The sequence below is a fragment of the Sapajus apella genome, unplaced genomic scaffold (assembly GCF_009761245.1).
Source record: "Sapajus apella isolate SASKATOON/1434 unplaced genomic scaffold, GSC_monkey_1.0 scaffold106, whole genome shotgun sequence".
NCBI classification, from domain to species: Eukaryota; Metazoa; Chordata; class Mammalia; order Primates; family Cebidae; genus Sapajus; species Sapajus apella.
In genome coordinates, this window is record NW_022437046.1 from 6,528,517 (window position 1) to 6,555,562 (window position 27,046).

The 27,046-nt window shown below is 44.6% G+C and overlaps 2 pseudogenes; one reads left to right on the forward strand and one right to left on the reverse strand.

Annotated features, from left to right (window-relative positions):
- Positions 1-14,391: 14,391 nt before the first annotated feature.
- Positions 14,392-15,861, reverse strand: LOC116536977 (annotated as a pseudogene).
- A 3,058-nt stretch (positions 15,862-18,919) lies between these two features.
- Positions 18,920-20,389, forward strand: LOC116536978 (annotated as a pseudogene).
- Positions 20,390-27,046: the final 6,657 nt, after the last annotated feature.

Genomic DNA, 27,046 nt, shown 5'->3' on the forward strand with positions numbered 1-27,046 from the left:
ACCCTGGTGAATCTGACGATTATGTGCCTTGGGGTTGCTCTTCTTGACGAATATCTTTGTGGCGGTCTCTGTATTTCCTGGACTTGAATGTTTGCCTGCCTTGCTAGGTTGGGGAAGTTTTCCTGGATAATATCCTGAAGAGTATTTTCCAGCTTGGATTCATTCTCTTCGTCGCATTCGGGTACGCCTATCAAACGTAGATTAGGTCTTTTCACACAGTCCCACATTTCTTGGAGACTTTGTTCATTCCTTTTTACCCTTTTTTCTCCAGTCTTGCCTTCCCGTTTTATTTCATTGAGTTGATCTTCGACCTCTGATATCCTTTCTTCTGCTTGGTCAATTCGGCTGTTGATACTTGTTCAGGCTTCACGAAGTTCTCGTGTTGCGTTTTTCAGCTCCATCAATTCACTTATATTCCTTTCTATTTTGTCCATTCTTGTTAGCATTTCATCAAATCTTTTTTCAAGGTTCTTAGTTTCTTGGCATTTGGTTAGAACATGTTCTTTAAGTTCACAGAAGTTTCTTACTACCCACCTTCTGAAGTCTGATTCTGTCATTTCATCACACTCGTTCTCCCTCCAACTTTGTTCCCTTGCTGGTGAGGAGTTGTGATCCCTTGTAGGAGGAGAGGTGTTCTGGTTTCGGGTGTTTTCATCCTTTTTTCACTGGTTTCTTCCCATCTTTAAGGATTTATCCACCTGTCGACTTTGTGGTTGTTGGCTTTCAGATTGGGTCTCAAATCTTTCAGATTGACGGTCTGTTTGTTGATGATGAGGTTATTTCTGTCTCTTGGTTTCCTTCTGACAGTCTGGCCCCTCTGCTGTAGGTCTGCTGAGGTTCACTCCAGGCCCTGCTTGCCTGCTGCTGAACAGCAAGGGTTGTTACCAGTTTTCTTCTTCTGCTATCTTTGTCCCAGAAGGATACCCGCCTAGTGTCAATCTGATCTCTGTTTTATGAGGTGTCTTTTTGGATATATAGGGGTCAGAGAGCTGCTTGAGGAGGCGGTCTCTTCTTTATAGGAGTTCAAACAGTGAGCTGCAAGCTCTGTTGTTGTTCATTCAGAGCTGCTGGGCAGGTACTTTTAGGTCTGCTGTAGCAGTACTCATAAACTGCTTTTTGTTCCCAGGTGCTCTGTCCCACGGATTTAGGGCTTTATTTATGAGTTTCCGTTATGCTGCCGCCTTCTTTTTTTTTTTTCTCCTTCAGACCTGTCCAGCCCAGCAAGGAGGCAGCCTAGTCACTGTCGGCCTATAGCAGCTTTGCTGAGCTGCTGTGGGCTCCGCCTAGCTGCCGAGTGAAATTCCTTGCAGTCCTGTTTATATGGGTATAGTTAGAACTGCTTTGGGGATGGTGGCCCGCCTCTGTTGGGACGGAGTCTCTGCTGTGGCGGGTTGCCTTGGCAACGGCGGGCTGCCTCGGTAATGGCGGACGCCCCTCCCCCACAGAGCTGGACCATCCCGGGTTCAGCTGCACTTGCTGTGAAATTCTCAATCCAGAGTTTCTGGTTGCTGTTCTTTTGTGGGGGTGGGGCCAGCCGAGCCTGATCGCCTGGCTCCCTGCCTCAGAGCCTTTTTTAAGTTGGTGTTCCAGTCGCCTGTTGAAGAGGCGCTGGGGTCTGTTTGTTTTCCCCTGCGGCCACTCACTGCGCTGGCTTAAACAGCGGCACTGAGGTTTGTGGCGCTTTTTTTTCTTTTTTTTGCCCTGGAATCTACTGTCCTGGTTCTCTGCTCAGTCCCCTTTTTGAGCCGGCATACGGGCGACTTCCCGTGGCTCCAATTGCCAGCCAAAAGGGCCCCCGGACCAGTGTATTTTGTACAGGAACCGCGGCTCCAGGGCGCCGACAAAGCAGCCGCGGGGCAAAGCAGCGGTGCCGGCCGGCACAGCCACGCTGGCCGAAACAGCCGCGCTGGCGACCGTGGAGCACCTCCGCCCGGGAATTTCCTAGTCTGTGGGCAATAAAAACACGGCGTCCACTCACCCTCTGCGCTTTCACTGGGAGCTGCGATCCTGAGCTGTTCCTAAACGGTCATCTTGGATCCGGTCTCCGGTTTCTGACTTTTTAGTATACATCTGGCTAAAGGTCATAGAAAATCAAGCTCAGTAGAGGAATATATTTCTCAGTTTTCTCATGAACATTTTAAGTGTTCATGGGACTGGGGTAAATTAAAAATTAATTATTTGCTCTAAACTGAGAAACACTAATTGTATATAAAAACCTGCTCCCACTGATATCTAAAATACATGTTTGGAAGTTTCTAAAAATACGACCATTTTCTACTAGGGCAGTGAAATGTATAGTTGTGATCCTCCAAGCATCTCACAGTTAATACAGTTTGAGAAAAGCAATCCAGATACTTCAGCAATAAGAAGATTTTTAATTTCTCTGATCTGTGCCAGCCATAATGCAGGGGAAGCACATTGATTTATACAAATTTAGTTTTCATATTTTATGGTAGAAATAAATATATTTGACTCATTTTCTCCTATAAACTTTAAAATGTAACTTTTTTACTGATTAGCTGTCAGTAAGTATATAAGTCTCATAGAAAAAAAACAACTTTCATACTAGTGATCATTACAATTTTTTTTTGGCAGAAAATTTTACCTCATGAAATTGAAAGGATAATTTAATTAGACTTGTTTGTAAGTGATCAACCTATGAGTTTTAAACCATTGCACTGAGGTGTGTGCTCTTTTTATCTCCTTTTGATAAATGAGAGAAGTTTGTTAGAATTAATTTCTCCGAGGCTGTATCCCTAACAAGAGTTTGAATCCAGGGAGTCAGACACCAAACCTAATGCCATTAACTTATTTACAGAATGACAGCAGCTTTGACTGAAAGGTGGATGTTACTGGGAATGTATGATATCTGTGAGAGTGTGTGTGCGCGTATGCATGTATGTATGTGTGCACGTGTATTTGTGTGGGAAGCATGGAGGGTGTATGAGAGAGACAGGGAAAGATATAAAGAAAGAGAGGGGAAAGAGAAGAGACAGACACAGTTGGGAGAAGTTTATTCATTGAAGGGGGAGGAATGTGAGAAATATTAATATATATCAAACAGAAGCAAAAAGCCAGGTTGAGATTAATCCTTTATTGTCCTGAATAAGTAGCCACCCAGGAACAGAGCCCAAACTCTGGGCTCAGGGTGCAGAGAATAAAAGCACAGGCAACAAATGCATAAATAGCTGTACTGGACTACAACACAGTTAAAAGATTCCGTACAGCAAAGGAAACAATCAACAGAATGAAGAGACAATATACAGAATGGGAGAAAATAAGGGGCTAACATCCGAAATATATAAGGTACTAAAACAAATCAATGGTAAAAATTAAAACAAAAACACCCTGATTTGAAAATGAAGGGTCAGGTGCAGTGGCTCATGCCTATAATCCAAGCACTTTGGGAGGCAGAGATGGGCAGATCCCTGAGGTCAGGAGTTTGAGACCGGCCTGACTAACATGGTAAAATGCTGTCTCTACTAAAAATACAAAAATTAGCCAGGCATGGTGGCAGACACCTATAATCCCACCTACTTGAGAGGCTGAGACAGGAGAATCACTGGAACCTGAAAGGTGGAGGTTGCAGTGAGCTGAGATCAGGCCACTGCACTCCAGCCTGGGCAGCAGAGCCCCTCTAAAAAAAAAAAAAGGAAAGAAAGAAAGAAAATGAAAAAAAAAACCTGAATAGACATTTTTCAAAAGAAGACATAAAAACAGGCACCAAAGTAATGAAAAATATTCAATATCACTAATCAGGGAGATGCAAATTGAAACCACAATGAGATATCACTTCACTACCGCTAGAATAGTTACAATAAAAAAGACAAAAGTTAACAAATGTTGGCAAGGATGTAGAGAGAAGGTAACCCTTGCACACAGTTTGTGAGAATGTAAATTAAAACAGCCATTGTGGAGAACAGTTTGGAGATTTCTTAAAAAATAAAAATAGAACCACCATATAATTCAGGAATCCCACTACTGCATATATATGAGTATTAATATGTTGAAGAGATATCTGCACTTCCATGTTTGTTGCAGCATAATTCACAATAGCCAGACTTGTGTCCATTAGTGACACAATGGATTTTAAAGGTGGTATATGTACACTGTGGAGTACATAGCCATACTAAAGAATGAAATACTGTCATTTGTGGCAACATGGATGAACCTGCAGGACATTATGTTATGTGAAATAAGCTAGGTACAGAAGGACAAATTCCACTTGACCTCTCTCATATGTGAAATACTAAAAAGTTGATCCCATAGAGGTAGAGAGTAGACTGGTAGCTACCAGAGGATGGGGATGTGGAGTGGTAGGAGAGCTTGGAAAATGCTGGCCAAATGATACAAATTTACAGTTAGAAGGAATAAGTTCAAGAGGTCCACTGTAGAACATGGCAATTAGAGTTAATGGCCATATATTGTATTCTTGAAAAGACAATGATCAGCAAGCCTAAAATACTGATGAACCCGAAAAACATATATGGAGAGTCCCTCTATATGACAAGAAAAACTATAAAACAAAAGAGACAGCTGGGCACAGTGGCTCATGCCTGTCATCCTGAAACTTTGGAAGGCTGAGGCTGGAGGATTGCTTGGGCCCAGGATTTCCAGACAAGCATGGCCAATGTAGCTTGTCTCTACAAAAATAAAAAACAGCTTGCTGTGGTGCTGCTTGCCTACAGTTCTAGCTACTCAGGAGGCTGAGACGGGGGAGGAGAATCACTTGAGCCCAGGAGGTCTAAGCTACCTTGATCTGTGATCGTACCACTGCACCTCGGCCTGGGCAACAGAGCAAGATCCTGCCTTAAAAAAATGAAAAGAAAAAGAACAGTAAAGTGAAACAAGAAACAAAAATGTACCTAAAAAAATTTTTCCTAAATGGAGTGCAGGTGAAAAGTGGATGGAATTCACTTGATGAATACAAAGCCTGCTATAGAGAAAAAAGAAAAAAAGATGAAATGGGAGTTTATATCATGTCGAAAGGAGAGATGAAAATAAACTCCACCTCAACATTACAGTAATGAGAGGAATGAAAATGGATAAAAAAAACCTGATTGTTTTCAATCTCTACTCTTTGCCAAATCACTGTCCTCGATTTGAGTTTTGTTTTTGAATATGGGCTATTTAAAGACATAGATGCATTCTTTAAATGGTTGATCTTCTGAAGCTCCCATGAATATTACAAGGCCCAGTGAAAATCTGAAAGGAGCAAATTATTCATGAATGTCTACAAAATTGCTAATAAAAATAATATTTGTGTTACCAATATAACTAATTGATATTTTAAAAATAAGCCAACGTGTAGTTAGTTATTGTGTCAACAATTCGTATTCATGGATAACATGTTAGGCCCCATATTGATTATTGTATTCTGCTTGGTGAAGTATATGGTTGTATCTTTTGCCTATTTTCTATTTGGTTTTTTTTTTTTTTTAACTAGCAAGTATATATACATAAAGAGACATTTATGCTCATACATTTTTTAGATAGGTGTCATTTATTGAATAGGTAGCTTGCATATAGGTTCTCAGGCTGTTGTCAATCAAGATTATTCTTAGAGCAAAAGTTTTTAATTTGATATAGAAAATATAACAATTTTCCTAATACATTTACATGCGCAAAATTGCAGGAAGGAATATTTAGGGAAAAGCCCTAACATAGACATGAAACTACAAATTCTCAATTGATTTGTTTATAACAAAGTTAACCGCTGGTTAGACAGGCTCTTGACCTCCTGCAGAGGAAATTCAGTTACTAAAGACTATTAGAAGTGGTCAATGGTTTTGAAGCAGGCAGCAGACCATAGGTTGTTTTGTTGTTTGAGCTCGCTCTTGTAAGTCCACAAATCTTGCTTGATCTTTATGGTGGCTTGCTTGCTTTTAGCTTGACAGTTCTTTGGGAAAGTTCATGATTGGCAGAAGAGACACTTGTGATCTTAGAATCAGTTAATTCATCAATAAGATATTACTGAGTACTTACTATCTAGAACTTCTGTTCAATATCATCAATGCACCCAATAGGGGGAATGAACCAAGCTACAGAAGTGACAAATTTCACCAGCATAGTGTTCATTTGATGCCCTTCCATTCAAAGAAAAAAAAAATTATGTATTGTGTATGTTTACATCGTACAGTAATTGTAGGCATCTATCATAAAAAAGATTAAACAAATACTATTTGAATGGGTTGATTAATATTTAAGCACATTTCTTATGTCACATTTAAGTTGATTCTCTATGAACTTTAGGATAGTGTTTTTCTAATTCTGTGAAAAATGACCTCAGTAGTTTGATTGGAATAGCATTGAATCTGTACATGTCTTTGGGTAGTAGGGTCATTTTAATGATATTGATTCTTTCAATCTATGGGCATGGAATTGTTTTATTTGTTTGTACCATCTACAATTTCTTTCATCATTGTTTTTTAGTTTTCCTTATAGACCTCTTTCACCTCCTTTGATAAATGTATACCTAGTGAATTTACATTTTCTGTGGCTACTGTAAAAGACATTGAATTCTTTATTTGGTTCTTAGCCTGAAGGCTATTGGTGTATAGAAATGCTACTGCTTGTTGTGTGCTGATTTTGTATCCTGAAACTTTAATGAAGTTGATTAACAAGTCTGAAAATATGTTGGTGGAGTTCTTAGGGTTTTATAGGTATATGATCACGTTATCAGGGAACAGAGATAATTTGACTTCCTCTTTTCTAATTTGGTTGCATTTTCTCTCTTTCTCTTGTCTGATTGCTCTGGTTAGGAGTTCCAGTACTATGTTGAATAGGAGTGGTGAGGGTAGATATCTTTGTCTTTTTCCACTTATTAGGGGAAACACTTTCAATGTTTCCCCATTCATTTTGAGATTGGCTGTGGGTTTGCCATAGATGACTCATTATTTTGAAGTACGTTCCTTTGATGTCTATTTTGTTATGGGTATTTATCATGAAGGGATGCTGGAATTTATCAGGTGCTTCTTCTGCATCTATTGAGATAATCATATGCTTTTTGTTTCCAGTTCTATTTATTTGGTGAATCACATTTATTGATTTATAAATGAAGAACCATCCTTGAACTCCTCTAATAAAACCCATTTGATTGTGATAAATTATCTTTTTGATGTGGAGGTGGATTCAGTTTGCTAGTATTTAGCTAGATGTATTTATGTTCTTCAGGGATATTGGCCTGTGGTTTTCCTCTTTTTTGTTTTTTGTCCTTGCCTGTATTTCATACCAGGGTGATACTGGAGCAATAGAATGAGTTAAGGAGAAATCCTTCCTCTCCAATTTTTTTTAATAGTTTTAGTAAGATTGGTACAAATTCCTCTTCTTTAATAATCTGTAGCATTTTATTTACTTTTCTTTTATTATTGGCCTAAATAGAACTTCCAGCAGTATTTTACATAGTAATGCCCAGAGTTTATAGCCTTGCTTTGTTTCCAAGTTTTTAAACACATTCATCACCACCCATACTATAAAATAGAAATACCAGATTTGTTTATGTTACAATGGAAATTTTGTACCCTTTGATCAACATTTCCTCACCTCCTGGTCCCTGATAACCATTCTTTCTATCCTGTTTCTATGTATGTCCTCCAGTGATCCTCCTGCCTCAGCCTCCTGAGTAGCCAGAACTACAGGCATGCAGCAGCACAGCCAGCTAATTTTGGGTGTGTGCGTGTGTGGGGGGGGGGGTGCCTGCATGCTGACTGGGTCTTGTTATGTCACCCCAGTTGGTCTGGAATTCCAAGGCTCAAGCAATCCTCCTGTTCAGCCTCCCAAAGTGCTGGGATGACAGGTGTGAACCACCACACCCAGACACTTTCAGTACTTTAAGAAATTACTTTCTACATGTTATGAACTGAATGTTTGTGTCCCCTCAAAATTTCTGTGTTGAAATCCTAGCCTCCAATGTAATGCTGTTAGGAGGTGGGGCCCTTGGGAAGTAATTAGGTTAAGAGGGTGGAGTTCTTATGATGAAATCAGCACCTTTATAAGAAGAGATGCAAGAGGGTTGCTTCTTGTCTTTCTTGCTCTCTGCCATGTGAGGATACAAGAAGATGGCCCTCTGTGAACAAGGAGGCCCTCCCCAAGAATCAACCCTAATCTTGAACATCCAGCCTCCAGAACTGGGAGAAATCAGTGTTTGTTGTTTAAGCCACCCAGTCTGTGGCATTTTGTTCAAGCACCCAGTCTATGGCATTTTGTTAGAACAGCGCAAACTAAGACACTGCCCCAATCATAATGATGTCCCCCTACATTTCCTTGTAAATGTTTTCAAAGTTTTGCCTTTCACAGCTAGATCCTTAATCAACCTGGCTTTCATTTTTGGTATGGTGTGAACTAGGGTTCTAGTTGTATTTATTTTCCATATGAATAATCAATTGTGCCACACCATTTGTAGAATATTCCGTCTTTTCCCCAATAATCTACAAGGCAACTTCTGTCTCATTTCAAGTTTCCATGTGTCATGGGTCTCTACTGGGTTCCTGATCTCTTCCAGTGGTCAATTTGTGCATCACCCTAACAACAATTTACTGTCCTAATTCCTATGGCAGTATAATATGCACACAAATCTTAAACTGTCCATTACCCACTGATCTGTACTAGGGCTCAGTCTCACTAGGATCTTCAAAGATACTGCAACTGAGGGGCGGGGAAGGTGCAGCATTTACCCACCAACTCCCATTCCTCAGGGCTGTTTTAAAATGGACTCAAGATTTACTTTAACCATATATGGTAAGACACACAGATATGGAAATGACTGTCCTGAAGGAAGGAGTTTTTGATACTGATAGGTTCCTAGTAAAAAGAGCCTTGGTATGCTATGCAGGGATACATGGGGAGGCCACAGTTGGTCAAGAAGTCAAAGAAGCTAGGAGAAAACATGGGCAAGAGCTTTATTTGTGGCATCCAAGGTAAAGCAAGGCAGGGTAAGCAGGCACTGGATTAGCTATTAATAGTTTGAATAATGTCACCCTGCTCTGGGGCATAGGGCTGTCCCTACTTGTCTGGTGATGAGGGCAGATGGACAGTGGCCCAGTGTAAGAGCCTGATGAAGGAGTTGGTTGGGGCTGTGGGCTTTGGATTAGCTGGTTTGCAGTTAGAGGGTACACTTGCAGGTGAGTCCTTTACCATCTCTAGGAACTGGCTCACCCTGGGTGGAACAGTCTCTCCAGGATCAGCAAAGCCCCAGCTGTTAAAACATCAGGAAATAAAGGAAATGAAAAGGCATGATTAGTATACACTGAGCGTGCTCTTGAAGGAATCAGCCCATGGCATGTATGTAACTGGCAATGCTGAGGGCCATGAGGACGGCACAAAGAGTGTCTGCTGCACTATCTTTTTTCTTTTTTTTGAGATTTTTTTTTTTTTGAGCCCAGAAGTTTGAGGGTGTGGTAAGCTATGATGACACCACTTTGTTCTAGAACCTGGGTGACAGACCAATGGCGTCTTGAAAGAAAGGAAGAAACGTAAGAATGGAGGGAGGGAGGTAGAGTGGGAGGGAGGAAGGAAGAAGGGAAGGAAGGGAGGGAGGGAAAGGAGAGAGGGAATGAAAAAGAAAGAAGGAAAGGAAGGAATGCAGAGATAGGGAAGTACATAATCAGTAGTCAAAGGGCACACCATATACCCGGAAAAACTAATACAGGATGACTGGCCTAGAGCCATCTGGCTCAGCTATTGAACTTTAACGATAAAGAAAAATACTCCACTGGCCTTTTGACAGGAAACTATAACACATATGTAGAAGAACCTCCAGCCAGCCTCAGACCTTCCCATAGCCCCAGCCAGAACCAGATGACAATAGAGTCAGAACTTAAAGAAAGAACTAAAAACACGGAAAATGAATCAAGAATATTCTCCCAAGAAAGATGTCATCCGAGTATACACACATTAAACAGAAAATCTCAAATATGCACCAATTTCAAATATACAAAATAGATTTTGAAGCAACTATGGGTGAAAATAGAAAGTGCAGATTAGAAATAATGATGACACTTTAATCTTTTTTCATAATTTTAATGAATGTTGAATGAAAAGATGTCACTTGCACATAGGCATTTATCTGAAGTTCAGAAATGTTGCCACCTTACTTCAGCTTCTGTTTCTTGAGCTTCCATTGTATCAAGCAAAATAAAATGTATATATATTTAAAACACATACAAAATACGGAGTTATTTTTAATGTATTTATTTATCTAACTACCTATTTGCACAAAAAAAGGTTTTAATTAATTATCACCTTGTTTTTTGTTTTTGTTTTTGAGACAGAGTCTCACTCTGTTGCCTAGGCTCAAGTGGAATGGTTCAATCTCAGCTCACTGCAACCTCCGCCTCCCAGGCTCAAGAGATTCTCGCCCCTCAGCCTCTTGAGTAGTTGAGATTACAGGCACACACCAAGACACCTGGCTAATTTTGGAATTTTTAGTAGAGATGGGGTTTTGCCATGTTGGCCAGGCTGGTCTCAAACTCCAGACTTCAAGTGATCCACCCACCTTGGCTACCCAAAGTGCTAGGATTGCAGGTGTGAGATATCGTGCCCAGGCATAATTTCATGATTTATTACTTGCTTTTCTGTACTTTCTCTCTCTCTCAGACAGGATCTCACTCTGTTGCCCAGGCTGAAGTCTCAAACTCCTGGGTTCTAGTGATCCACCTGCCTCAGCCTCCCAAGGAGTTGGGACTACAGGTGCACATTAAAATTACTGGTTTTTAATTTTTGATAGAGATGGGATCTTGCTATGTTGCTCACTTTGGTCTCAAATTCCTGACTTCAAGTAGTCTGCCCACCTCGGCCTCCCAAAGTGCTGAAATTACAGTCATGAGCCACCGTGCCCAGGCTCTTTGTACTTTTCTATAGGACTTGGATTTTATATAATAATTACAAATATTTTTTACAAAAGCCTTTGCTATTTTAAACTGTTAAAAATTAAGCAGTGATTAAGAATGAGCTACAGAAAACAGTATTCAGCACCTATTCTATACTAGATATTTTGCATGTAGCAGACCACCTAATTGACATATCAAGGCAGGAATTACAATCTTTATTTTCCAGGAGACAAAACTGAGGCTTACAATTATTTCTCAAATCTAGAGTTACACAGCTGCTGCCAAAACAAGTGCCCCTCCCAGCAGCCTCCCCCTTCCGGTTTTATCAAATTCAACCCCCTACTTCTACCCCCACATCTGTGTGTAAGAATGTTCACACACACACACACACACACACACACACACACACACACACACGCTTCTGCAATATTCCATCTGCCTAGGCCAGGAGCCTGTCATGACAAACCAAATGCAATAACTATTTCCTGACCAAATCTCTTATTCAATATCTCTATGATTTGGGAAACAGTTTCTGATTTCACATTGATGAGGGCCACACTGAGGTCTCAAGAGAAGTAATAATTACAAAGCATCCCCCTCTATGTGAAAGGGTATGATGTTCAGATATATTCAGCCCTTTGAGATGCTCTGCTGGAAGGTGATTGAGGTGGAAAGTACTATTGACTCATGGTCATCTTGGTCCATGGTCTTTAATAATGATAACTTGTACTTCTTTCATGTCTGTGCTAAGGGTGCTTTCAAAAGCTGGAAGAAGCTTATCAATTTCTAGGTATGGAAATATCTCTTTGACAATGTATATGTGGGAGTGTGTGTATGCCATGTAAATATATACATACATATATTCACATATAAGTATATACACACATATCTACATATATACGTATAGTATACTAATTAAAAGGTAAATTCTTAATGATCCATGAAAAGAGAATGGCAGGTCAGGTGTAGTGGCTCACACTTGTAATCCAGTACAGTGGGAGGTTGAGGGGGGGAGGATCACTCAAGCCCAGGAGTTCGAAACTGGCCCAGGAAACATGGTAAGACCCCATCTCTACCACAAATATAAAAATTAGATGGGCATGGTGGCATGTACCTAGGGCCACAGCTACTCAGGAGGCTGAGGTGGGAGGATGACTTAAGCCAAGAAGGCAGATGTTGCAGTGAGCTGAGATCATACCACTGTGCTTCAGCCTGAATGACAAAGCAGTAGCTTGCCTCAAAAAAAAGATAAGGAAAAAAGAAAAGAAAAAAAATTGGTATCCCAGAAAAGGTTTAAAATATCTATATATTCACAAATGTATATAATCATAGTATATTAATCAAAAAGTAAATTCTTAATACTTCATGGCAAGCAATGACAGACCACAGATGATGACTCATGCTTGTAATCTCAGCATGTTGAGGTGCCCAGGCAAGAGGATTGCTTGTGTCCAAAAGTTTAAGACCAGCCTAAGCAACAGAGTGAGAACCAACCTCTCAAGCAAAATCGGAAATGAGTGAGGGATGGTGGCATATGCCTGTAGTCTGTGCTACTCAAGATGCTGACTTCGGAAAATCAGTGAAGGCAAAAAGGCCAAGGCTGCAATGGTGCCATTATCACGTGACCACACTCCAGCCTGAGTGACAGAGCAAAACCCTCAGGAAAAAAAATTAACTGTAAAAAATATTATAAAAGAAGACATGAAATGAGAAGCTACCAAGTCCATGGCAAAGACAAACAGCCCAAGCAGAGGCCCATTCCCCTCTGAACCCCCAGAAGACAAGAAAAACCATGAGACACTAAATAAGAGACATCACTGTAAAAAGACACAGACAAATTACTACAAATCTGTCAAAAATACACTCTTCAGGTTAAAAGTAGAGACAGGTGTTTAGCCAAGGCACACTGCTAAAAAGTGAACAAATGAGAGTCCAGGGAAGCTTTGGGCTTTTTGATGCTGTTGACCATCAAAGACCTATAGAGCTGGATCCAGAAGAGGCCACTGTGAGGCAAGTGCAGGGCAGAAAAAAACCACCATGAGGCGGGAGATGAGCCTGGAGTGTCCACTAAGAGGCAGAAGATGAGCCTGCAGAGGCCATGGTGAGGCACAAGCTGGAATATGAAAGGCCGCTGTGAAAAGAAAAGCTGAATCTTGAGAGGCAGATGTGACACTGAGGATGGGGCTGAAGAGACCACTGCGAGGCAAATGAAAGCCCTGCCAAAATGGCTGAAAACAGGTAGTAACAAGGCCAGAAAAGGCCCATAGAGGGAATAGCCGTGCTGAAGAGGATGTGGTCAGGCAGGAGCTGGATCTGTCCGGGCCACCAGTAGGCTGAAGGAAGGACTTCAAAGCCTGACTTGAAAAATACTAAAGTCTACAGAGGCTGCTAGGAGCTGGGCAGGAGGTGGGACAAACGTGGTTGTTGTGAGGCAAGAGTTGAGCCTGTAGACCCAGCGAGGAAGAAGAGCTGGGCCTGGGGAGGCCGCCATGAGGGAGGCAGAGGCCCAGCCTGGAGAGGCCAGACAGGAGGCAGGAGCTGGCCCTGGAGTGGCCCACATCAGAAAGTTTTGTGCCCAGTCAGGCCCCTGGAAAGGCAGGACCTGGCCTGGAGTGGCCGATTTCCGGGCCATTTAGGCCTGCCGGGACCACCGAGAGAAGGCCAGAGCAGGGCTGAGAGAAGCAGACTTGAGGAAGTTTTGGGCCTGGAGGCACCATTGGAGGGCAGGAGCTGAGCCTTGAGGGGACACCATGAGGCATGAGCTGGGTGGGCCTGGAGAGCTTGACTTGAGGATCTTTCAGGCCTACAGAGGCCGACCGGAGCTGGGCGGGAGCTGACTGAGTCCACAGAGGTTGTTTCAAGGTGAGGCAGGAGGTGGGCCTGTAGACACAGCCAGGAGGAAGAGCTGGGCCCAGAGAGGAATCCAGGAGGCAGCACTTCAGCCTGGAGAGGACATGAGAGGCATGAGCTGGGCCTGCAGGGGCCAACAAAAGGCTTCCAAGAACTGGGCCTGGAAGGCCTCTGTAAGGAGCAAGCTGGGCCTGCAGAGGCCACTCACTGGGATGCAGGAACTGGGACTGCAGAGGCTGCCATGCCCATACCTCCCCAGCCTGGCCCTCCTTGTCTCTCCATCCATACTCTGCCCCTGCCATCCATGTACCAGGCAGTGGCAGGCTGGTCTTTCTACAGCAAACTGGACTAGGGCTCTTCCCTGCCCACAGCCCTCAGAGCTAAAGTTGGAGTCAAGCCTCACATGGTTTGGCTTGGCATTGAGAGCCCTTTCCCCCTCAGCACTGGCTCATCCAAAGCACTCAGTGCAGGGCAGGGCAGTGCAGGGAAGGAGCCCCCTTATTCAAATGTGGGTTTGGTGCAGAACTGGGTATGAGATGGTGATTTCCCTAAGAAGAAACAGGGCTGAGATGGGGGAATTTTCTGGGTTCAGAGTTAGACCTCCAAACAGTACGCTTCCTTTGAGACACCAAATGGAGGGGTCCAGCTGGCAGCTGGCTCCTGGTCTGGAGCTTCAGGGAGAGGTCTCAGCTCAGAGCCACATTCGAGAGCCAGCTTAAATGCAGCCTCCTGCAGGGAACCCTGAGAGCTTCCACAGCCTCAGATCTGCCCCTCTGCATACTCCAGATCTTTTGCCAATAGGCGTTTGGCTCTTCATGTCATCTCCCTTCCATGCCTGGGAGTAAAGGTGAGGTGCAGGGACTTAAGCTTGTGTACTCTGGTGCCATCGGGGAGGATGTGTCAAGTAGAGAGGCGGGGCTTGGACAGAGGGAGACGCCGAGGAGAGTCAAGGACATGTGAGCACTTGAGCCTGGGAGCAGGAAAAGAGATGAGAGTGAGCAGAGGCAAGTGCTGGGGCAGGGGAGCAGGTGGAGAGTCGGGGAATGAGGGGGCTGGAGATATGGGGGTGGGGATGTGGGCAAGGGGCTGCCTGGCTGTCCAGGCTCAGGAGTCTATTACATCCTCCCACAAGAGCCAGCTCACCCGGTCACCCCAAAGCCCTTCCTCTGTGGGTGGGCCCAGAGCACGGATGACTCAATTGAGCAGGCCTGAGTTGGACTTGGGTGGCTGCTGGGCTGGACTCCTGGCCGTAGGGAGCAGCCGCCACCCTGCCTACTGCATTCACTTTCCAGCTGGCTGCCTCTCTGAGCAGATGCAATATTGGGTGCCTTGTGAAACATGCTCCTAGTGCACCTGCTGCCTGCTGCACTTCCGGGACTGCCCTGGGCTCTCCAGAGGGAGTTCCTGCTTAGGCTGGGCCTAGATTTGGAGCTCTGCCTCTCTTACCTTGTTCCTTTCCTCCAGAGGCCAGCTGCTTGAGTACCGTGGAAGCCAGTCTATCCCCAGGGTACAGCTGGGTTTGTTCCACAGCCCTTCATGGTGTATCTATCTGGACTGACTGCTGATTTCATAGAGAGGGGTGTGTCTTGCCCCAGCTCACCTGGCACATCTACAGCAATTGTGGGGGCAGAATCTGGAGCTCCCAGCCCCCAGCCCTGCCACATTAGGGGAGACTGAACCCCACATCTCTGAAGTCCCACTGGGCTGGTGTGAGTGGGCTCCCGACTCCAGGGCTGCTCTGCAGGCTGTGGGGCTCACTCTCCAGCTCCAGGCCCACCTGATGTGCTCAGGCTGCTCACCTTTGGGCCTGTCCTGCTTCTCAGCTATTCAGCTGACCCCGAGGGCCTCTCCCTCATCTTGAGCACCAGCTATGGGCTCTGACTTAGAGGTTCCAAGAACCTTAGACCATTTGGCTCAGCCCCTCATTTCTCAGCTGGGGAAACTGAGACCAAAGAGGGGAAGCAAACTTCTCATGGACCCCCAGCAAGTCAGAGGCAGAACTGGGTCTAGGAGCCTCTTTCTGACAGAAGTCCTCCCTGACCCCTGTGCCTTCTTTAGTGTCTGATTAACTTCCGCATAAGGAGACCGTCCTGCTGAGGCTGGAAATGGTGCTGTCCAGGGCCGTGTGTGCCCATGACTCTGCCTGTGTTTGTACTTGTGAGTGTGTAGGGGGGCGGGGATGAGGGGTGGGAATAAACAGCAACATGCTAGGGGCTGGAATGCACTCCAGCTCACCCCCAGAAAAAGGCAGGGTGAGCCCTGCCCAGCACAGCACATGCTTAGGCTTTCCAATCTGCTGAATGCCTGTGAGGCTGGCTGGGCTAACAAGACAAAGGACAGGACTTTCCCCCACAGATGGCAAGCGTGGTCCAGGATGGGTAGAAGCTTCTGCAGCAGTTTTGGGGGTCACATTCCAGCCCATCGGCTGACAGTTAAGCAGAGAAGCCACCTCTAGGGGTCAGTCATGATCTAGCGATTCTGATGAGGACAAGTGAAACCTTGGCTAATAGGAATACAAAAAGTTAGCCAGCTGTGGTGGCAGGTGCCTGTAATCCCAGCTACTCGGGAGGCTGAGGCAGGATAATCCCTTGAACCTGGGAGGTGGAGGTTGCAGTGAGCTGAGATCACGCCACTGCACTCTCCAGCCTGGGCAACAAGAGCGAGACTCTGTCTCAAAAAAAAAAAAAAAAAAAGAAAGGATGCTGGAGGGTGGGAGTCTGCTGCTGATCTGTGTCTGTATCCCTGGCTTTGTGGGGTGTATACCTCCCCAGTATCCCCGGGACAGGAGCTTGCAAATGCTGTAAAACCTGGAGGCCACAGCAAAACTGTAGAAGTCAGGCTAGCAAAGGTGATAGGATGGAATAGGCTTTTATAAAAGTTTGATGAGTGTTTGTACAATACAAGAAAGAAGATCTATCTAATTTTCTATTGAGACTAATACAATCTTGGTGCAAAACTGGAATGAGGATGTACAAGGGAAGTTCACAATAGAACAGTCTGAATGATGGGTCTTTGTCACAGGGAGAGGGTGCAGGGCAGTGCTTAGTGCACGGTCTCTGGAGCCAGGCAATCCGGATTTGTGTTTCTGCTGCCACTACTTACCTTCCCTGTGACCTTAGGCAAAATGACTTGCCTTCAGTACCTCATATATAAAGGGGAAATAACCTTTACAATAAGCCTTCTAGGATGAAATGAAATACTTCAAGGAAAGTAACTTAGTAATATCAAAAACATAGAAAACCAAATAGAAGTTAGCTATTACTAACTTTTATGAGCATGAATTCCAAAATTTTAAATAAAATAATACCAAGTCAAATACAGCAATGTACACACACACGAATAATGCATCATGGTGAATTAGATTGCATTATCGTAAAGCAAGGGCAGAGTCAACATCAGATAATGTACTACGAGCAAGCTAGCATTCTTTATTTTTTTCTTGAGACCAGATCTTACTGTCACCCAGGCTGAGGTGCAGTGTCACGATCTGGGCTCACTGCAACCTCCATCTCCCTGGCTCAAGTGATCCTCCTCTCCGCTCACAGCCTTCCCAAGTGTTGGGATTACAGGTGTGCAGCACCACACCTGGCCCTATCTTCCTGAATGTATAGTAGATAATTACTATATGGTAGATAATTAGTATAGTAGATAATTACTATATGGTAGACAATTACTGTATAGTAGATAATTACTATATGGTAGATAATTACTATATAGTAGGTAATTACTATATGGTAGACAATTACTATAGAGTAGAAAAATACTATATAGTAGATAATTACTATATGGCAGATAATTATTATAGAGTAGACAATTACTATATATTCAGGAAGATAGGGCCAGGTGTGGTGCTGCACACCTGTAATCCCAACACTTGGGAAGGCTGTGAGCGGAGAGGAGGATCACTTGAGCCAGGGAGATGGAGGTTGCAGTGAGCCCGGATCGTGACACTGCACCTCAGCCTGGGTGACAGTAAGATCTGGTCTCAAGAAAAAAATAAAGAATGCTAGCTTGCTCGTAGTACATTATCTGATGTTGACTCTGCCCTTGCTTTACGATAATGCAATCTAATTCACCATGATGCATTATTCGTGTGTGTGTACATTGCTGTATTTGACTTGGTATTATTTTATTTAAAATTTTGGAATTCATGCTCATAAAAGTTAGTAATAGCTAACTTCTATTTGGTTTTCTATGTTTTTGATATTACTAAGTTACTTTCCTTGAAGTATTTCATTTCATCCTAGAAGGCTTATTGTAAAGGTTATTTCCCCTTTATATATGAGGTACTGAAGGCAAGTCATTTTGCCTAAGGTCACAGGGAAGGTAAGTAGTGGCAGCAGAAACACAAATCCGGATTGCCTGGCTCCAGAGACCGTGCACTAAGCACTGCCCTGCACCCTCTCCCTGTGACAAAGACCCATCATTCAGACTGTTCTATTGTGAACTTCCCTTGTACATCCTCATTCCAGTTTTGCACCAAGATTGTATTAGTCTCAATAGAAAATTAGATAGATCTTCTTTCTTGTATTGTACAAACACTCATCAAACTTTTATAAAAGCCTATTCCATCCTATCACCTTTGCTAGCCTGACTTCTACAGTTTTGCTGTGGCCTCCAGGTTTTACAGCATTTGCAAGCTCCTGTCCCGGGGATACTGGGGAGGTATACACCCCACAAAGCCAGGGATACAGACACAGATCAGCAGCAGACTCCCACCCTCCAGCATCCTTTCTTTTTTTTTTTTTTTTTTTGAGACAGAGTCTCGCTCTTGTTGCCCAGGCTGGAGAGTGCAGTGGCGTGATCTCAGCTCACTGCAACCTCCACCTCCCAGGTTCAAGGGATTATCCTGCCTCAGCCTCCCGAGTAGCTGGGATTACAGGCACCTGCCACCACAGCTGGCTAACTTTTTGTATTCCTATTAGCCAAGGTTTCACTTGTCCTCATCAGAATCGCTAGATCATGACTGACCCCTAGAGGTGGCTTCTCTGCTTAACTGTCAGCCGATGGGCTGGAATGTGACCCCCAAAACTGCTGCAGAAGCTTCTACCCATCCTGGACCACGCTTGCCATCTGTGGGGGAAAGTCCTGTCCTTTGTCTTGTTAGCCCAGCCAGCCTCACAGGCATTCAGCAGATTGGAAAGCCTAAGCATGTGCTGTGCTGGGCAGGGCTCACCCTGCCTTTTTCTGGGGGTGAGCTGGAGTGCATTCCAGCCCCTAGCATGTTGCTGTTTATTCCCACCCCTCATCCCCGCCCCCCTACACACTCACAAGTACAAACACAGGCAGAGTCATGGGCACACACGGCCCTGGACAGCACCATTTCCAGCCTCAGCAGGACGGTCTCCTTATGCGGAAGTTAATCAGACACTAAAGAAGGCACAGGGGTCAGGGAGGACTTCTGTCAGAAAGAGGCTCCTAGACCCAGTTCTGCCTCTGACTTGCTGGGGGTCCATGAGAAGTTTGCTTCCCCTCTTTGGTCTCAGTTTCCCCAGCTGAGAAATGAGGGGCTGAGCCAAATGGTCTAAGGTTCTTGGAACCTCTAAGTCAGAGCCCATAGCTGGTGCTCAAGATGAGGGAGAGGCCCTCGGGGTCAGCTGAATAGCTGAGAAGCAGGACAGGCCCAAAGGTGAGCAGCCTGAGCACATCAGGTGGGCCTGGAGCTGGAGAGTGAGCCCCACAGCCTGCAGAGCAGCCCTGGAGTCGGGAGCCCACTCACACCAGCCCAGTGGGACTTCAGAGATGTGGGGTTCAGTCTCCCCTAATGTGGCAGGGCTGGGGGCTGGGAGCTCCAGATTCTGCCCCCACAATTGCTGTAGATGTGCCAGGTGAGCTGGGGCAAGACACACCCCTCTCTATGAAATCAGCAGTCAGTCCAGATAGATACACCATGAAGGGCTGTGGAACAAACCCAGCTGTACCCTGGGGATAGACTGGCTTCCACGGTACTCAAGCAGCTGGCCTCTGGAGGAAAGGAACAAGGTAAGAGAGGCAGAGCTCCAAATCTAGGCCCAGCCTAAGCAGGAACTCCCTCTGGAGAGCCCAGGGCAGTCCCGGAAGTGCAGCAGGCAGCAGGTGCACTAGGAGCATGTTTCACAAGGCACCCAATATTGCATCTGCTCAGAGAGGCAGCCAGCTGGAAAGTGAATGCAGTAGGCAGGGTGGCGGCTGCTCCCTACGGCCAGGAGTCCAGCCCAGCAGCCACCCAAGTCCAACTCAGGCCTGCTCAATTGAGTCATCCGTGCTCTGGGCCCACCCACAGAGGAAGGGCTTTGGGGTGACCGGGTGAGCTGGCTCTTGTGGGAGGATGTAATAGACTCCTGAGCCTGGACAGCCAGGCAGCCCCTTGCCCACATCCCCACCCCCATATCTCCAGCCCCCTCATTCCCCGACTCTCCACCTGCTCCCCTGCCCCAGCACTTGCCTCTGCTCACTCTCATCTCTTTTCCTGCTCCCAGGCTCAAGTGCTCACATGTCCTTGACTCTCCTCGGCGTCTCCCTCTGTCCAAGCCCCGCCTCTCTACTTGACACATCCTCCCCGATGGCACCAGAGTACACAAGCTTAAGTCCCTGCACCTCACCTTTACTCCCAGGCATGGAAGGGAGATGACATGAAGAGCCAAACGCCTATTGGCAAAAGATCTGGAGTATGCAGAGGGGCAGATCTGAGGCTGTGGAAGCTCTCAGGGTTCCCTGCAGGAGGCTGCATTTAAGCTGGCTCTCGAATGTGGCTCTGAGCTGAGACCTCTCCCTGAAGCTCCAGACCAGGAGCCAGCTGCCAGCTGGACCCCTCCATTTGGTGTCTCAAAGGAAGCGTACTGTTTGGAGGTCTAACTCTGAACCCAGAAAATTCCCCCATCTCAGCCCTGTTTCTTCTTAGGGAAATCACCATCTCATACCCAGTTCTGCACCAAACCCACATTTGAATAAGGGGGCTCCTTCCCTGCACTGCCCTGCCCTGCACTGAGTGCTTTGGATGAGCCAGTGCTGAGGGGGAAAGGGCTCTCAATGCCAAGCCAAACCATGTGAGGCTTGACTCCAACTTTAGCTCTGAGGGCTGTGGGCAGGGAAGAGCCCTAGTCCAGTTTGCTGTAGAAAGACCAGCCTGCCACTGCCTGGTACATGGATGGCAGGGGCAGAGTATGGATGGAGAGACAAGGAGGGCCAGGCTGGGGAGGTATGGGCATGGCAGCCTCTGCAGTCCCAGTTCCTGCATCCCAGTGAGTGGCCTCTGCAGGCCCAGCTTGCTCCTTACAGAGGCCTTCCAGGCCCAGTTCTTGGAAGCCTTTTGTTGGCCCCTGCAGGCCCAGCTCATGCCTCTCATGTCCTCTCCAGGCTGAAGTGCTGCCTCCTGGATTCCTCTCTGGGCCCAGCTCTTCCTCCTGGCTGTGTCTACAGGCCCACCTCCTGCCTCACCTTGAAACAACCTCTGTGGACTCAGTCAGCTCCCGCCCAGCTCCGGTCGGCCTCTGTAGGCCTGAAAGATCCTCAAGTCAAGCTCTCCAGGCCCACCCAGCTCATGCCTCATGGTGTCCCCTCAAGGCTCAGCTCCTGCCCTCCAATGGTGCCTCCAGGCCCAAAACTTCCTCAAGTCTGCTTCTCTCAGCCCTGCTCTGGCCTTCTCTCGGTGGTCCCGGCAGGCCTAAATGGCCCGGAAATCGGCCACTCCAGGCCAGGTCCTGCCTTTCCAGGGGCCTGACTGGGCACAAAACTTTCTGATGTGGGCCACTCCAGGGCCAGCTCCTGCCTCCTGTCTGGCCTCTCCAGGCTGGGCCTCTGCCTCCCTCATGGCGGCCTCCCCAGGCCCAGCTCTTCTTCCTCGCTGGGTCTACAGGCTCAACTCTTGCCTCACAACAACCACGTTTGTCCCACCTCCTGCCCAGCTCCTAGCAGCCTCTGTAGACTTTAGTATTTTTCAAGTCAGGCTTTGAAGTCCTTCCTTCAGCCTACTGGTGGCCCGGACAGATCCAGCTCCTGCCTGACCACATCCTCTTCAGCACGGCTATTCCCTCTATGGGCCTTTTCTGGCCTTGTTACTACCTGTTTTCAGCCATTTTGGCAGGGCTTTCATTTGCCTCGCAGTGGTCTCTTCAGCCCCATCCTCAGTGTCACATCTGCCTCTCAAGATTCAGCTTTTCTTTTCACAGCGGCCTTTCATATTCCAGCTTGTGCCTCACCATGGCCTCTGCAGGCTCATCTTCTGCCTCTTAGTGGACACTCCAGGCTCATCTCCCGCCTCATGGTGGTTTTTTTCTGCCCTGCACTTGCCTCACAGTGGCCTCTTCTGGATCCAGCTCTATAGGTCTTTGATGGTCAACAGCATCAAAAAGCCCAAAGCTTCCCTGGACTCTCATTTGTTCACTTTTTAGCAGTGTGCCTTGGCTAAACACCTGTCTCTACTTTTAACCTGAAGAGTGTATTTTTGACAGATTTGTAGTAATTTGTCTGTGTCTTTTTACAGTGATGTCTCTTATTTAGTGTCTCATGGTTTTTCTTGTCTTCTGGGGGTTCAGAGGGGAATGGGCCTCTGCTTGGGCTGTTTGTCTTTGCCATGGACTTGGTAGCTTCTCATTTCATGTCTTCTTTTATAATATTTTTTACAGTTAATTTTTTTTCCTGAGGGTTTTGCTCTGTCACTCAGGCTGGAGTGTGGTCACGTGATAATGGCACCATTGCAGCCTTGGCCTTTTTGCCTTCACTGATTTTCCGAAGTCAGCATCTTGAGTAGCACAGACTACAGGCATATGCCACCATCCCTCACTCATTTCCGATTTTGCTTGAGAGGTTGGTTCTCACTCTGTTGCTTAGGCTGGTCTTAAACTTTTGGACACAAGCAATCCTCTTGCCTGGGCACCTCAACATGCTGAGATTACAAGCATGAGTCATCATCTGTGGTCTGTCATTGCTTGCCATGAAGTATTAAGAATTTACTTTTTGATTAATATACTATGATTATATACATTTGTGAATATATAGATATTTTAAACCTTTTCTGGGATACCAATTTTTTTTCTTTTCTTTTTTCCTTATCTTTTTTTTGAGGCAAGCTACTGCTTTGTCATTCAGGCTGAAGCACAGTGGTATGATCTCAGCTCACTGCAACATCTGCCTTCTTGGCTTAAGTCATCCTCCCACCTCAGCCTCCTGAGTAGCTGTGGCCCTAGGTACATGCCACCATGCCCATCTAATTTTTATATTTGTGGTAGAGATGGGGTCTTACCATGTTTCCTGGGCCAGTTTCGAACTCCTGGGCTTGAGTGATCCTCCCCCCCTCAACCTCCCACTGTACTGGATTACAAGTGTGAGCCACTACACCTGACCTGCCATTCTCTTTTCATGGATCATTAAGAATTTACCTTTTAATTAGTATACTATACGTATATATGTAGATATGTGTGTATATACTTATATGTGAATATATGTATGTATATATTTACATGGCATACACACACTCCCACATATACATTGTCAAAGAGATATTTCCATACCTAGAAATTGATAAGCTTCTTCCAGCTTTTGAAAGCACCCTTAGCACAGACATGAAAGAAGTACAAGTTATCATTATTAAAGACCATGGACCAAGATGACCATGAGTCAATAGTACTTTCCACCTCAATCACCTTCCAGCAGAGCATCTCAAAGGGCTGAATATATCTGAACATCATACCCTTTCACATAGAGGGGGATGCTTTGTAATTATTACTTCTCTTGAGACCTCAGTGTGGCCCTCATCAATGTGAAATCAGAAACTGTTTCCCAAATCATAGAGATATTGAATAAGAGATTTGGTCAGGAAATAGTTATTGCATTTGGTTTGTCATGACAGGCTCCTGGCCTAGGCAGATGGAATATTGCAGAAGCGTGTGTGTGTGTGTGTGTGTGTGTGTGTGTGTGTGTGTGTGTGAACATTCTTACACACAGATGTGGGGGTAGAAGTAGGGGGTTGAATTTGATAAAACCGGAAGGGGGAGGCTGCTGGGAGGGGCACTTGTTTTGGCAGCAGCTGTGTAACTCTAGATTTGAGAAATAATTGTAAGCCTCAGTTTTGTCTCCTGGAAAATAAAGATTGTAATTCCTGCCTTGATATGTCAATTAGGTGGTCTGCTACATGCAAAATATCTAGTATAGAATAGGTGCTGAATACTGTTTTCTGTAGCTCATTCTTAATCACTGCTTAATTTTTAACAGTTTAAAATAGCAAAGGCTTTTGTAAAAAATATTTGTAATTATTATATAAAATCCAAGTCCTATAGAAAAGTACAAAGAGCCTGGGCACGGTGGCTCATGACTGTAATTTCAGCACTTTGGGAGGCCGAGGTGGGCAGACTACTTGAAGTCAGGAATTTGAGACCAAAGTGAGCAACATAGCAAGATCCCATCTCTATCAAAAATTAAAAACCAGTAATTTTAATGTGCACCTGTAGTCCCAACTCCTTGGGAGGCTGAGGCAGGTGGATCACTAGAACCCAGGAGTTTGAGACTTCAGCCTGGGCAACAGAGTGAGATCCTGTCTGAGAGAGAGAGAAAGTACAGAAAAGCAAGTAATAAATCATGAAATTATGCCTGGGCACGATATCTCACACCTGCAATCCTAGCACTTTGGGTAGCCAAGGTGGGTGGATCACTTGAAGTCTGGAGTTTGAGACCAGCCTGGCCAACATGGCAAAACCCCATCTCTACTAAAAATTCCAAAATTAGCCAGGTGTCTTGGTGTGTGCCTGTAATCTCAACTACTCAAGAGGCTGAGGGGCGAGAATCTCTTGAGCCTGGGAGGCGGAGGTTGCAGTGAGCTGAGATTGAACCATTCCACTTGAGCCTAGGCAACAGAGTGAGACTCTGTCTCAAAAACAAAAACAAAAAACAAGGTGATAATTAATTAAAACCTTTTTTTGTGCAAATAGGTAGTTAGATAAATAAATACATTAAAAATAACTCCGTATTTTGTATGTGTTTTAAATATATATACATTTTATTTTGCTTGATACAATGGAAGCTCAAGAAACAGAAGCTGAAGTAAGGTGGCAACATTTCTGAACTTCAGATAAATGCCTATGTGCAAGTGACATCTTTTCATTCAACATTCATTAAAATTATGAAAAAAGATTAAAGTGTCATCATTATTTCTAATCTGCACTTTCTATTTTCACCCATAGTTGCTTCAAAATCTATTTTGTATATTTGAAATTGGTGCATATTTGAGATTTTCTGTTTAATGTGTGTATACTCGGATGACATCTTTCTTGGGAGAATATTCTTGATTCATTTTCCGTGTTTTTAGTTCTTTCTTTAAGTTCTGACTCTATTGTCATCTGGTTCTGGCTGGGGCTATGGGAAGGTCTGAGGCTGGCTGGAGGTTCTTCTACATATGTGTTATAGTTTCCTGTCAAAAGGCCAGTGGAGTATTTTTCTTTATTGTTAAAGTTCAATAGCTGAGCCAGATGGCTCTAGGCCAGTCATCCTGTATTAGTTTTTCCGGGTATATGGTGTGCCCTTTGACTACTGATTATGTACTTCCCTATCTCTGCATTCCTTCCTTTCCTTCTTTCTTTTTCATTCCCTCTCTCCTTTCCCTCCCTCCCTTCCTTCCCTTCTTCCTTCCTCCCTCCCACTCTACCTCCCTCCCTCCATTCTTACGTTTCTTCCTTTCTTTCAAGACAGGGTATTGGTGTATCACCTAGGTTATAGAACAAAGTGGTGTCATCATAGCTTACCACACCCTCAAACTTCTCGGCTCAAAAATTCTTCCCACCTCAGCCTCCCACATAGCTGGAACTACCAGCATATGCCACCATGCCCAGCTAATATTTTTTATTTTTATTTTTAGTAAAGATGAGGTTTCATTATGTTGGCCAGGCTGGTCTCTGACTCCTGACTTCATTATCCACCTGCTTTGGTCTCCCAGCTGCTGAGATTGCAGGCGTTAGCCACCATGCCCAGCTGGTATGTTACATAGCAATAGGTAGCAAATACACAAAGTCATCTTCCAATGTAAATATGATGTCACTTCTCCAGTTGACAGTATTTAATGGTTTAGAATTGAGTGTAAAATAGAGACAAAGCCCAATCCTGAATCCATCTGACAAGGGACCAATAACCCTTGAGTATATAAGGAGCTCAGGGTAAACAAAATCAATAGAAAAAAAGCTCTAATAATCTGATTTAAATGAGCAATAGACATTTCTCAAAAGAAGACATACAAATGCCAAACGAATATATGAAAAGGTGTTCAACATCACTGATCATCAGAGAAATGCAAATTAAAACTACAATGAGCTATTATCTACCCCAGTTTAAATGGCTTATATCCAAAAGTCAGGCAGTAACAGATGCTAATGAGGATGTGGAGAAAATGGAACACTGGTACACTATTGGTGGAAATGTAAATTAGTGCAACCACTATGGAGAACCATTTGGAGAGTCTTCAAAAAACTAAAAAGAGTGCTACTTTATGACACAGTAATTCTACTGCTGGGTATGTACCCCAAAGAAAGAAAATCAGTATATCAAAGAAATATCTACATTTCTATATTTATTGCAACACTATTCACAGTAGCCAAGATTTGGAAGCGATCTAAGTGTCCATTAGCAGGTGAATGGATAAAGAAAATGTGGTGCATATACACAATAGAATATTATTCAGCAATGAAAAAGAATAGAATCCTGTTATTTGCAACAACATGGGTAGAACTGGAGGTCATTCTGTTAAGTAAAATAAGCCAGACACAGAAGGACAAATTTTGCATGCTCCCAGTCATTTGTGGGTGCTAAAAATTAAAACAATTAACTCATGGAAGTAGAGAGTAGAATGATGATTACCAGAGGCTGAAGAGGGTAGTGGGCTGGAGGGACTGCACAGGAATAATTAATGGGTACAAAAATACAGTTAGAATGAATAAGATGTAGTACTTGGTAGTACAACAGAGTGTCAATGGTAAACAATAATTTATTGTATATTTTAAAATAGATAAAAGAGGCCAGGAATGGTGGTTTATGCCTGTAATCCCAGAACTTTGGGAGGCCAAGGCAGGAGGATCACCTGAGGTCAAGAGTTCAAGACAACCCTGACATGGCAAAACACTGTCTCTACTAAAAATAAAAAAATTAGCTGGGCTCAGTGGTGTGTGACTGTAGTCATAGCTACTCAGGATGCTGAGGCTGGAGAATCACTTGAACCTGGGGTGGGGTGGGGTGGATGTTGCAGTGAGCCGAGATTACACCATTGGACTCCAGCCCAGGAGACAGAGCTGCACTCCATCTTAAAAAGAAAGAGAGACAGAAAGAGAAAGAGAGAAAGAAAAAAGGAAAAGAGCATAACTGAATTGTTTATAAAACAAAGAAAGCATAAATGCTTAAGGTGAGGGGTATTCCAT